At 38.0% G+C, this 11,173-nt stretch overlaps 1 long non-coding RNA gene, 10 other non-coding genes and 1 pseudogene across 17 annotated transcripts; 1 reads left to right on the top strand and 11 right to left on the bottom strand.

Annotated features, from left to right (window-relative positions):
* Nucleotides 1-18: 18 nt before the first annotated feature.
* Nucleotides 19-11,098, bottom strand: LOC112408907 (uncharacterized). 7 transcript variants are annotated; one of them, XR_003005038.1, is made up of 13 exons: nucleotides 10,849-11,088; nucleotides 10,257-10,309; nucleotides 10,027-10,059; nucleotides 9,782-9,823; nucleotides 9,412-9,464; nucleotides 9,061-9,099; nucleotides 8,739-8,779; nucleotides 8,533-8,562; nucleotides 8,284-8,336; nucleotides 7,560-7,611; nucleotides 7,360-7,399; nucleotides 4,003-4,099; nucleotides 210-341 (listed from the first exon to the last, which is right to left on the bottom strand). It is a non-coding gene; the product is annotated as an uncharacterized LOC112408907 (long non-coding RNA). The 7 variants fall into 7 exon arrangements; XR_003005035.1 differs by having other exon boundaries at nucleotides 7,584-7,611; nucleotides 10,849-11,083; XR_003005036.1 differs by adding an exon at nucleotides 19-134 and having other exon boundaries at nucleotides 241-341; nucleotides 7,360-8,336; nucleotides 10,849-11,098.
* LOC112408906 (ADP-ribosylation factor-like protein 5A pseudogene) lies at nucleotides 3,309-3,851 on the top strand (annotated as a pseudogene).
* On the bottom strand, nucleotides 7,249-7,326 carry LOC112408975 (small nucleolar RNA SNORD81). The gene has a single exon (XR_003005056.1). It is a non-coding gene; the product is annotated as a small nucleolar RNA SNORD81 (small nucleolar RNA).
* On the bottom strand, nucleotides 7,470-7,545 carry LOC112408977 (small nucleolar RNA SNORD47). The gene has a single exon (XR_003005058.1). It is a non-coding gene; the product is annotated as a small nucleolar RNA SNORD47 (small nucleolar RNA).
* LOC112408968 (small nucleolar RNA snR60/Z15/Z230/Z193/J17) lies at nucleotides 8,159-8,239 on the bottom strand. The gene has a single exon (XR_003005049.1). It is a non-coding gene; the product is annotated as a small nucleolar RNA snR60/Z15/Z230/Z193/J17 (small nucleolar RNA).
* On the bottom strand, nucleotides 8,408-8,491 carry LOC112408976 (small nucleolar RNA SNORD79). Its single transcript, XR_003005057.1, has one exon. It is a non-coding gene; the product is annotated as a small nucleolar RNA SNORD79 (small nucleolar RNA).
* LOC112408972 (small nucleolar RNA SNORD78) lies at nucleotides 8,858-8,922 on the bottom strand. Its single transcript, XR_003005053.1, has one exon. It is a non-coding gene; the product is annotated as a small nucleolar RNA SNORD78 (small nucleolar RNA).
* LOC112408967 (small nucleolar RNA SNORD44) lies at nucleotides 9,168-9,228 on the bottom strand. The gene has a single exon (XR_003005048.1). It is a non-coding gene; the product is annotated as a small nucleolar RNA SNORD44 (small nucleolar RNA).
* LOC112408971 (small nucleolar RNA SNORD77) lies at nucleotides 9,532-9,598 on the bottom strand. Its single transcript, XR_003005052.1, has one exon. It is a non-coding gene; the product is annotated as a small nucleolar RNA SNORD77 (small nucleolar RNA).
* Nucleotides 9,890-9,971, bottom strand: LOC112408974 (small nucleolar RNA SNORD24). The gene has a single exon (XR_003005055.1). It is a non-coding gene; the product is annotated as a small nucleolar RNA SNORD24 (small nucleolar RNA).
* LOC112408973 (small nucleolar RNA SNORD75) lies at nucleotides 10,134-10,195 on the bottom strand. The gene has a single exon (XR_003005054.1). It is a non-coding gene; the product is annotated as a small nucleolar RNA SNORD75 (small nucleolar RNA).
* Nucleotides 10,573-10,652, bottom strand: LOC112408966 (small nucleolar RNA SNORD74). The gene has a single exon (XR_003005047.1). It is a non-coding gene; the product is annotated as a small nucleolar RNA SNORD74 (small nucleolar RNA).
* Nucleotides 11,099-11,173: the final 75 nt, after the last annotated feature.

The following is an 11,173-nucleotide window of genomic DNA, read 5'->3' as shown; positions in this document are numbered from 1 at the left end:
TAGTAGATTGTTCTCTTAGGACAGAGCTAATCAAACCATATGTGAAATGTGGGAAGATTCTTGCCCCTTTAGACTGGTCCGTTGATGGAGGGGTCAGTTCAACCAGCCTCATCAAGAGAATCCTATAAAGGAAGCTGGATAATGACATTTAAGCTATCAACATAATACAGTGAGAAGCAACATGATATAAAGTAAAAAATCACTGAAATAAAAGTCACAAAATCTTAATCAGTGCTTTACCTTGCAAGTTGTATAAACCTCTCTTAGCGTCCCTTCCTGCATGTGTGAAATGTAAACAGTACTTGCCCTGGCTCCCTCACTGGCCTCTTCTTGCCAGAATCCTAGGAGATAATATATGTGGAAGATAGTGTGAGTAAAAATGCTTTGAAAAACTTTAAAGCATTACTTAAATGTAAGATGATGATATTATCCACCTGTAGACAGTATACAGATATATCTATGTATTTTATAGTTTAAGGTTAAACAAAACTGACATCTGTGGTAAAAGGAAAACAGTAATTTCATTAATCAGTATTCTGCTTGTATTTCTATTTTTTTAAATAATCATTAATCCCTGAATAACACTTTCCCTCAATTATAAGTAACTGAAAATATTAATTGACCTTAAACCAACCTCAAATGTAGAAAAGTGAACACCGAAACTCATTGTGATTTTCTTATACGTTCTGTTGACACAAATAAAGGCTTATAATTAATTAGTAATTATAAAATGGGAATAAGGCCTTGATTAATGACATTGTTCTTTTCTACTTTATCTTCACTTTTGCCTTGACATTCTTTTGATTTACAATTTACACCAAATATCAGTCTTATATTCCAGCCTATTTTTCTCAGTGCTGTAAGCAGTTTGATACTACAATCTTTCTGTTTGAAAATAAAATCAGCTTTGCTTCCAGGTCTAATTTGTTATGCTCAATAGGCTGTGAAGAGTGTGACCTTCACTGATGCCATTAAGTGGAGCTTTTCCCAAAAGTTTGTCCTTTAACCCAGTCTCTCCCCATTTGTGGATGTACTCTGGAGCCAGAAAATTCTTGCTGGCAGAGTTCTTATGATGAGAAAGGCATCCAACTCTGCCTACCCTTTCTCAGTGGAGGGAATTTCTAGAGATGCCCTTTATTAGGTAAGAAAATGCAACTTTACATTCATTTACCCCACATCTGCATTACCTAGTTTCTAAATATAATAAATTTACTATTAACTGTTTAGAACCTAATTCTGACCAAAATATTGTCTTTCTATCCTGGAAATGAGAGTTACAGAAGATACCCAAAATCCAGAGACTATTTTCTAGGCTACAGACACCAAAGGCCCCAAGTCCCCAGATGTCATACAATCTCGTGTTGGCATCACAGAGACATAGTCACTTTGGGCATCACTCAGCTTTTCTTCAGTCCTGCCTGTCAGGAAAAAGAAAAGCTTATTCTGAAATCCAGGGAAATGTCACTATTTATTCTTTTTTTTGGCCACACCACGCAGCTTGCGGGATCTTAGTTCCCTGACCAGGGATTGAACCCAGGCCCTCAGAAGTAAAAGCGTGGAGTCCTAACCACTGGACTGCCAGGGAATTCCCATTAATTAAATATTTTCTCAAAAATAAAGAAGCTCGTTACTGATAAAGTTGGAAACAACACAACCAGAGTTTTGGAACACACAAACTAATTGTAAACTGTAAGCCAGGTTTCAGTTCCAAGTCCAATCTCCCCAGCCTCCTAGGGAATTTAGATTTATTCTATGTTGCAAGTTTTAAAAACAAGGTAAGCAACTGCCAGCTACAATATCGATAGTTATTACTGGCTTCAAGAGAGCTTTGTCTTATGAGCAATTTCTCCTTGTTGGGAAGAGATGTGTTAGATGATGAGTGTGACGTTTTATGCTCGTGGGCTTTGGCTTTTATGTCATTTTATGTTCATGGGCTTTGGCGGAATAAAACAATGCATCTATACAGCTGCACTGTCTTTTCCCAGAGTTCCCCTCTCTGAAGAACCAGAACTGTGCTGTGACACTGATCACATTCCTTGCTGCTGATTTTTTGTTAAGCCTAACTCATCCTAAAGATGCTGCCTTAAGGATACTTTTTTCTTGTTTCATGGAAAGTGAGTTATTTCATGACATGAGAAATAACCAGTACACAATAAAAATATTAGATGGGATACCTATATAATAATTGCATATGTAAGGCATACATTAAGTGCACTTCTAAGTCAGTCTTCTGTGTTTAAGACGATGGACTTAGTAGAAAGAACTTGAGTTGGACATAACTGGATTTAATTCCTGGCTTTAACACTCTCTAGTTATGCAACCTTGGCCCAGTCATTTAACCTCTTTAGGCTCCTGTATCTTTACCTAGAATAGCAGTTCTCAAACATTTTGGTCTCAGGACTACTTACACTCTAAAAATTATTGAGGATCCCAAAGAGTTCTATATAGCTCTTTTATTGTAGCAGGAATTAAGATTTAAGATTAAGATTTAACCCATTACATGCTAGCAAAAATAGTAATTTTTTTTTTAAATTAATTATTTTCCCAAACAAAAATTAGTGAGAAGAGTGACACTGTTTCTGCAGATCTTTTTGATTTCTGGTTTAACAAAAGATACTGGATTCTCATATCTGATTCTGCATTCCATCTGTTGTGATATGTTGTTTTGGTTGAAATAGCTGAAGAAAATTTGGTCTCACATAAATTTGAAGTTAGAAGAGCGAGGAGTATTTCAATAGCCTTCTCTGAAAATTATGGATATTCTTTGATACTACACCAAAACTTGACAAGTTTCTTAAAGGTTAGTTGCAATGTGTAATCTGCAATCATATTGGTAAATTTTTCTAAAATCCATTGGTCTGTCTTATATTTTGAATACAACTGTGTTATGCATGGTTTTGTAACACTGCACATGGATCATTTGAAAAATATTGGATCACTGAATTATGCAGATCGTCCAGGTGTTGACAAATTTCATTAAACAATATCTAAAAAATCACATTGATTAACATCATGACTGATCTCATCCTAAGTCTTTAAGTATGGAGGTATAAGTGCACAGTGACAGATACAAGCTTTCCAAAATTGTAATTTTCATTTGAAAGCTTGAATTTTATCTTTGACAACTAATACCATCAGATTTTTTCCCAAACTCATTTGTTTTTTGAGAAAATATCTGCCAGTATCTGTGGCCTGGGCTTTGGTCTCTCTCCAGTTCCAAGGAAGAGAGGCTGAGGCTCTGGCGCATCTCTGCCTTCCCTTCTGCCTGAGTGGGAGAGGCCAGGTGGCCCTGGTGGCTGGAGGGGGCCTGCTGCATAAGAATGTGTATTCTCTTCACCAGGATAGGGAGACTGTTCAACCACCAGGAGCACATACTTATCATTGTTGGACTGCATAATGCAGAGAGAACTACCATCCTTTACCAGTTTTCTGTGAATGAAGTTGTACATGCATCCCTTACAATAGGAAGCAATGTAGAAGAAATAGTGATTAATAATACACATTTCATAATGTGGGATACTGGTGGCCAAGAGTCTCTTCGTTCTTCCTGGAACACTTCTTACACTAACAGAGTTTGTAATAACTGTTGTGGACAGTACAGAGAAAGGATTGCTGTAACTGAGGAACTCTATAAATTGTTAGCCCATGAAGACCTAAGGAAAGCTGCATTGCTGATTTTTGCTAATGAACAAGATGTTAAAGAATGCATGGCTATAGTAGAAATCTCCCAGTTTTTGAAAATAATTTCTGATATATATTAAAGATCATTTGTGGCATATACAGGTATTCTGTGCTCTTACTGACCAGGGATTATGCCAAGGACTTGAATGGATGACATCATGACTTAAGATTAGATGATCTCTACTGCCCTCTTCTCTTAGCTTTTGTATAATTGAAAACTGCAAAAATTAATAGTTTAGATATATTTACAATGAACCGATTTAAACTTTTTCTATAAGAAAAATTAAGACCACTTCTTTGAAAACAAAGATGAAGTCTCACCTTCCAATCTGCTTTCTCATTAGTTCCTTCCAAAGTGAGGTTTTAAAGCTGTGATGGACATTTTTCTCATAATGAATCTCTCAGGACATTGTATAAGCTGTGTTAAATACAAAGGGAGAGGGGGAGAGGAAGACACTTTTGAGTCTTATTATCAATATAATCCTCCCTAGTTGAATGTTCTCTTCTTTTCCCACTAAGTCAAAATGCAGATCACAGATATTCGGTTTCCAATATTTTAAAATGTAATGTTACTTATGAAAAGTATTTTGCATAAGGTTGTGTATGTATTGTGTGTATACAGCAAGTTCAAGTTAATGACTTTATGTTCTAAAGAAAAGTGAATAACACAAAAATTAATAATATCCTTATGAGTACTGGCATTGGTGTTAGAGACATTTTACAAGTATCCTCTGTATTCTCTGTATTGTACTAACCAACCCCAAACCATTGAGCTGCCCTTTAAAGAAAAAAAGGAAAAAGCTTGACATTTTGTACCTAATTTTTTGGTTGATCAAATCACATACATAGAAACATGTAATCCAAATGAGTGGATTATCTATCAAAGTCTTGGCTTAGTAGTACAAATAGGCAGAATTACACATTGAGCAATTATCACATTCTTCCCTTTGTTGGACCTTATGCCATGTAAGTTACTGAGTACAGGCACATCTTTTATTGCACTTAGCTTTTTTTTTATTGTGCTTTACAGATAATGCATTTTTTGTTTAATGGCAACCCCGAGTCTAGCAAGTCTATCCACTCCATTTTTCCAATAGCATTTGCTCACTTCATGTCTCAGTGTCACATTTTGGTAATTCTTGCAATATTTAAAGCTTTTTCATTATTATATTTGCATTGGGGATCTGTGATCAGTGATCTTTGATGTTACTACTATGACTCACTGAAGGCTGAGATGGTTAGTATCTTTTAGCAGTCAAGTTTTGTTTCATTTCGGCTGCGCCTCGTGGCTCACGGGATCTTAGTTCCCCGGTTCAATCCCTGAACCGGGGCCACGGCAGTGGAAGTGTCAAGTCCTAACCACTGGACTGCCAGGGAATTCCCAGCAGTCAAATATTTTTAAAGTATGTTTAACACAATATTAAAATCTACTATACTTTTTAAAATGTACATCTTTTTTAAAGATATAATGCTATTGCGCACTTAGACTATAGTGTACACATAACTTTTACATGTACTGGGAAAGCAATTCTATGACTTGCTTTATTGTGATGGTCTGGAACTGAACTCACAATTATTTCCAAGGTGTGCCTATCAAGTGTAAATCCACTAATCAGCCAGTCGTTGTGATAAAAGTTATCAAGTAATTTTTTTTGAGCATTAATTGAAAACCATTGTGTGAAATGTCATCCCAGAGAATTAGCACCATATATTATCAAATTTAGCAGGAGTCTTCCTGGGTATTTAATCATATGTCAAGCATTTAAAGTGAACTTGAGATAAAAGCATATTTTCCAAGCAATGAAGATAATTTGAAATCTTATTGCTTAGAAGTTGGAATAGTTTGAGGGTTTTTTTGTTTGTAAGTTTTATCTTCTTACACTAAATACTTTTAAGGATTTGGTTTAAAACTGATCAACATGCTGTATTTTTACTAAGTAACTTGGCCCAACATACCCTTTGTTTGCTTAGGGTTTTTTCCCAGTATCTTAAAGTTGAAGGTATTTTTGTTACACTACCTTACCCTTGTTTTAAAAGATATTTTTGGATACTTTTTATATATCTTTTAAGCCCTGAAAATCTGCAGGCTAATCCAAACTGTCATGTTTTAGAATATTCAAGAAATAGCTACTCTTTTAGATTTCATGAAGAATTTTGATGAGTAATAGCACATACAGTGTTGACAGAAATTTTCTAATATGAAATAATCCAAGCTGGCATGGGAGATCAGTAGGCCCACTATAGTTATTATACCTCTAAGAGACCCGAGCACCCATGGATTTTGGTATCCACAGGGGGACCTGGAACCAACCCCCCAGATGCCAAAGGGTAACTAACACTTTAATATTTGGTCAACTTGCAGGGAGTTTCCTGGTGGTCTGGTGGTTAGGATTAGGTGCATTCACTGCTGTGGCCCGGATTCAATCTCAGGGGGAAGAGAGATCCCACGTTTCACAGCACAGCCAAAAAAAAATGTCAACTTGCTTTTATATAAACTGGTGTTTTGACTAGTTTTTAGAATAGTGTCTCAGTCAGTGGGAGTTTAAGTAAACGTTTTGGCATGCTAAGACTTAAAACCCCAATTTAATGTTCCTACACACCTGAAATGCCAAATTAGAAAGCAAGCTGAAATTTGATTGGCAGGCATTTACTTTTTAGGTGTTCCCAGAGCTAATGGTTTCCTTGGTATTTAGGAACTAACCAGCAACTCACCAGTTCACTAATTTTCTCATTAACTTGAACAAACCACATTCCCCCCCCCACCAGAAATTTGCAAAACCAGTACCCATTTTCTGAAGGACATTATAACCACAGTATTACTGATCTCATTCTTAAAAGATCTCACTGTTCTAGGTTTTTCAATATGCATCTCCTAGATAGCACTGAAACCTGGTGCTTACTACAGCAAATGGAGATTTTTCCCAATTTCTGCACTCCTACCACTTAACATTAAGAGTTTCTGCTTTTCTCTGCAATTTTCAACAATGTATTTTAATGACTTAATTGCCCATTTTGGAAATTAAGGATCATTTAAGTTCCTGTGTTCTTTCAACATTTTCATTCCTGCGGAACTTTCTTGCACAGCACAAAGGTGGTTCAAGCTCATCTTTCACTTTTCCAGCCTCAGGCTACAATTCCAATGGTTGGTTTTCAACTGTGACAAACTGACCCAGGCACTTCACATTAAATCAGAAAATTTCTGCAAAAAATATGCCGTTGGGTCAATTACAAAAATGTCCTATTTCCCTTCGTTCATCTCATTAAATTGAAATGAGCACACTTCAGATGGTTCATAAATATTTATTAAAATTCAAAGTTGGAGAATTCCCTGGTGGTCCAGTGGTTAGGGCTCTGCGCTTCCACTGCAGGGGGCACGGGTTCAATCCCTGGTGGGGGAACTAAGATCCTACATGCTGTGCAGCATGGCCAATAAATACAATAGGCTTTAAAAAAAATTGAAAGTTGTTTCCTCTCCTATCCCATGAGCATCCATCCAGCTGCCTGCAAGAACAGAGAAACCATTTTAAGTCCCATTTCCATGCCAATTCTAATTGCATTTGGGATACACAGAATTATCAGATCTTTGAACATCATCAAGCAATCAGTGAGAGAGTTCAAGTTGGGGTGAGATCATCATGTATTCTGGAACAAAACAGTACTGATATTTTCAAGCCTCACCTGTCAACTGTTAAGCTGCATGACTGCTGTCATAAATGCCCTGAAAATAAAGACCATATATGTCAAATCACAGTAGAAGGGAAAAAACTTGTGATACTTGTTGATAAAGTAACCTCAGAATCAAAATGGAACGGTTTTACAGTGATATCATTCTATTCATTTGGCAGAATCATCACATCACTGGTTACATTCTAACTCACCATATATACCATAGACTGACTGACCTTGAAATCTTCAGGGTAACACATGTGCCTGTTTGAAAATAAAGGCCTTGTTTAAAATTTGCCCTTTCTCCCATTTTTTGTAGCCGATTTTTAAATTTTTCAAAGAATTCTAGGGCAGTGAACCTATTCTGTGCAAGGTGGATCTTTGTCACAATACATTTGTCCAAACCCAGAGAATGTACAACACTATGAGTGAACCCCAATGTACTACTGGACTCTGGGTGAAAAAATGTGTCAACTCAACATAGGTTCAAAATTTTAAGTCCCACTCTGGTGGTAGATGATGATGGGGAGGATGCTATATGGGAACCTACTGTTCAATTTTGCTATGAATCTAAAACTGCTCTGAGAAATGACTATCAAAAATAATCCGCTAAATTATTCATTCTGGTGTAATCTATAGTATATGCCATAAAAATTTCCTCACGTTAGCCTGTTCTTATCCAAAATGTAAATTCCTAATCCTGAAATTAACAGTACAGAACATCTGTTACACTTATCCAAATCCCTGAATATTTCTGTGAGACAGTGGCTGGTTTCCACTTTCATGGGTATATAAACAGAATTGTTGCAGCCAGATACATCAGATAGGAGCGAAAGACAGTATTTGCTCATCACTGTTAGTCTGCTGAACTATGTTATCATCATTGTATCGGCTTTATACCACAAAACACAGAAACCAAACTTGAGACTTCTATACCTTTGCTTAAAAGGTCTTGCTCCCTGCGTTGTAGCCAGTACCTCTCTTGTCACCTGCAAAAATTTAATGAAATTTAATCAAACTGAATAGGTAGTTAATAGGTAGATTTCAAAAATTTTCCAGATACCGTTTCAGTATTTAAAAATCTTCATTCTTTGTCAGAGAGATTCCCATCTGTCTAATTTTTTAAAAATCATCACTAACAGCATCTTGCTCAGTAACTAGGTAAGACTGATAAAACATACATACCTTTATATAAAAGATCTCCAAAATTTGCACCTGCAAAGAAGTATTTCTTTAAACACACTTCACAACAGCTTAATACTAAAGCCTGTTTATTTCTCAACAGTCCAACACCAGAAAACACTAACATAGGTCAACAACTACTAAGACCAGCACATTTTCGGAATATAAACCCAAATGCCAGGAGCCAAAGAACTGTTTTCATGTCTTACCCCAAGCAAGCCATCCATGGATAAAAACGTGTACCCAGGATCTATGAGAGAAATGATACACCTTTCATTAAAATGTCAATCTTATTGTCAATCTTATTCTTCTCACATTTGTCACAGGGTTCTTCAGTGTTAGATTTGTCTACATGCTCATTTCAGGTCAGACATTTGCTCAACATCATTACAAAAACCCTGTTCAGAGCATGCTCAACATGCACTTGCAAACCAGACATAGGAAATTAGCTTGGTAGTTAAACATTCCACTTTATCAGCATTCTCAGTTAACAGTTGAGGTTACTAAATTGTTTTTAACATTAATGCTTACCAAAAAGTTGGCCCGGACATGTCAAGGATTCAAGTCCACCTAAGAAATGAGAGTGGTTTTATAACAGCCAAATCAATTTTCTCCCCACAAATCTAAAAAGTGCCTGAAATCAGATAGAGCTAATTAAGACCTTCATGTTCAGTCAGTATTTGCTTATCATCACACAGGCTGCTCTCACAAATTAAGACAGTACAAGGATCTGGCTTTTATTTAATGTATTCAGCACACTGTTCAAACACTTTATGGGAAGACTGCTTCCTGTGCATTAGAAGGCAACCCTAAAAAGCCATTAGTGGCATTCTTTGTCATGCTTGCCCTGTCACCAATGTTTTCAGTTACGATTTTACTTACCCCTTGAACTTTCAGCTTAGTGCCTACATAGTGCTTAACTTCCTGCATAGTGCCTACAAAAAGAGAAACTAGTTAGTAGTGGTATTTTACTTACACCATCAGCAAAAGTTTTACTAACTCAGATACATCAGACAAATGGTATCTTTTTCATGATTCAGTCTGTTGAACTACGCAACCATCATAGTGTCTGTTTCCTCAGATCCCCCCTCATACTAAATATAAAACTAGAGTACAGCAATTTACATTTGAAAAAAAGGTGAGGAAAACCGTAATATAAGCACCAACATTGACTTGGCAATTTGTAACCCCTTATAAAAAGAAAAGAATTTGAAGTACTAGATAAACATGGACTATAAAAAAGGTTTCTCACCTGTTTGCCCATGGATACAGCATTAAGCTTGTGCTTTAAGACCTGGGAAGAAACAGTTTCATATAAACTTGGGTGCAATCTCTATGTTCTCTAAACCACCATTTTGTGTGCCTCAGTTAGCATAATGGTGGTAATAATTCTCGTCACCCTCACAGTCAAGAGTAGCAAATAAACTGTCATCATTGTGGCACATTCACTGGACTTTCAATCTAACTTCCCTTTTTCAGGGAATCTCAGTAACTCACCCCAGCAGCGGTTCTCATCCCTTTGGTACACAACTAGAAAATAGACAGAATAATCCAATAAAACATGCTGTGCTGCTAAGTTAATCACTAATGTCGTTAAGCAGTTAAGCCTCAGAATAGAATTTTTCAGAAATCCCTTCTGCCCACTACTCTTAAAACATCACAGGCTTAGCATAAAGACCACATCTAAGCAGATTTCATTCTTCCCACTGTATTTAGCCGTTACTTACCTGTCCACCAGAAGCCATCAAAAGCCACATTGCATTCATGCCTGGCACCGTTCCTAGGAAAGATTAGGTATTTTAAAAATTCATTTTGTTTTAAACCTAAGTTTAAACCTTACGTCGTGTCCATACCACGTAAGCAAGTCGTTTACACCACCCATAATTGCGCGAGAGCATTCCACATAATTAAGAACCACTGACGGAAATAATGGTGCAGTGAGGAATGCAGCCTTTAGAGAACCACGTGGCCTTCCTGAGAGCAAGTAGCTGAAGGAGACTCGGGCCGAGGTCTTTAACAAAGACCCACTCGGTGACTCGGCACGCGCCGCCATCAGAGCCGTTGGCATTCATCAACAGTCTCAGATGTCCCTACCAACACAGGCTTCATCAGAGGCAGAGCCCGCGAGCCGGAGTTTTTCCGCAGTTCGGCCCAACAACCCGAGGAGTATAATTAGGTCGCGCCCGCACCCAACTCGCAATCCTCCATCATCTTCACCTTGTGAACCGTGCGATGGCCTGCGACTGGCCTAGAAATGCCAGCCGGCTTAAAAAGATCCTAACTGCCAAGAGCTGGAGGCCTCTCAGGCTAAGAACTTACCTAACAGCACACAAAACACACACATACGAAGATCCGTCTCGTACCTTCTAAAGACCGAGATGGCGTCCAGGCGCCTGTATATAAGGATTCTATTCCATGACGTCATGACGCAGACTTTCCGCCAGCGTCGGCTTCAACTCCTCCCCCTCTCATTCTCTTCCTCCTTCAGCAGCACCTCCGTCCAGTCCTCTAAGCCCGCCCCCTAGGCCCCGCCCCCTGGCCGCGCCCCGGGGCGGGGACACGACCGCCCACGTGACGCAGGGCTCCCCACCCTCCTACGGACTGAGGAGGAGGGGAAGAGAGGGGAGGGGGCGCGAGGGAGGGG

Source organism: Neophocaena asiaeorientalis, unplaced genomic scaffold, assembly GCF_003031525.2.
Source record: "Neophocaena asiaeorientalis asiaeorientalis breed wild unplaced genomic scaffold, Neophocaena_asiaeorientalis_V1.1 scaffold182, whole genome shotgun sequence".
Taxonomy (NCBI): domain Eukaryota; kingdom Metazoa; phylum Chordata; class Mammalia; order Artiodactyla; family Phocoenidae; genus Neophocaena; species Neophocaena asiaeorientalis.
This window is presented reverse-complemented; position numbering and strand designations above follow the sequence as displayed.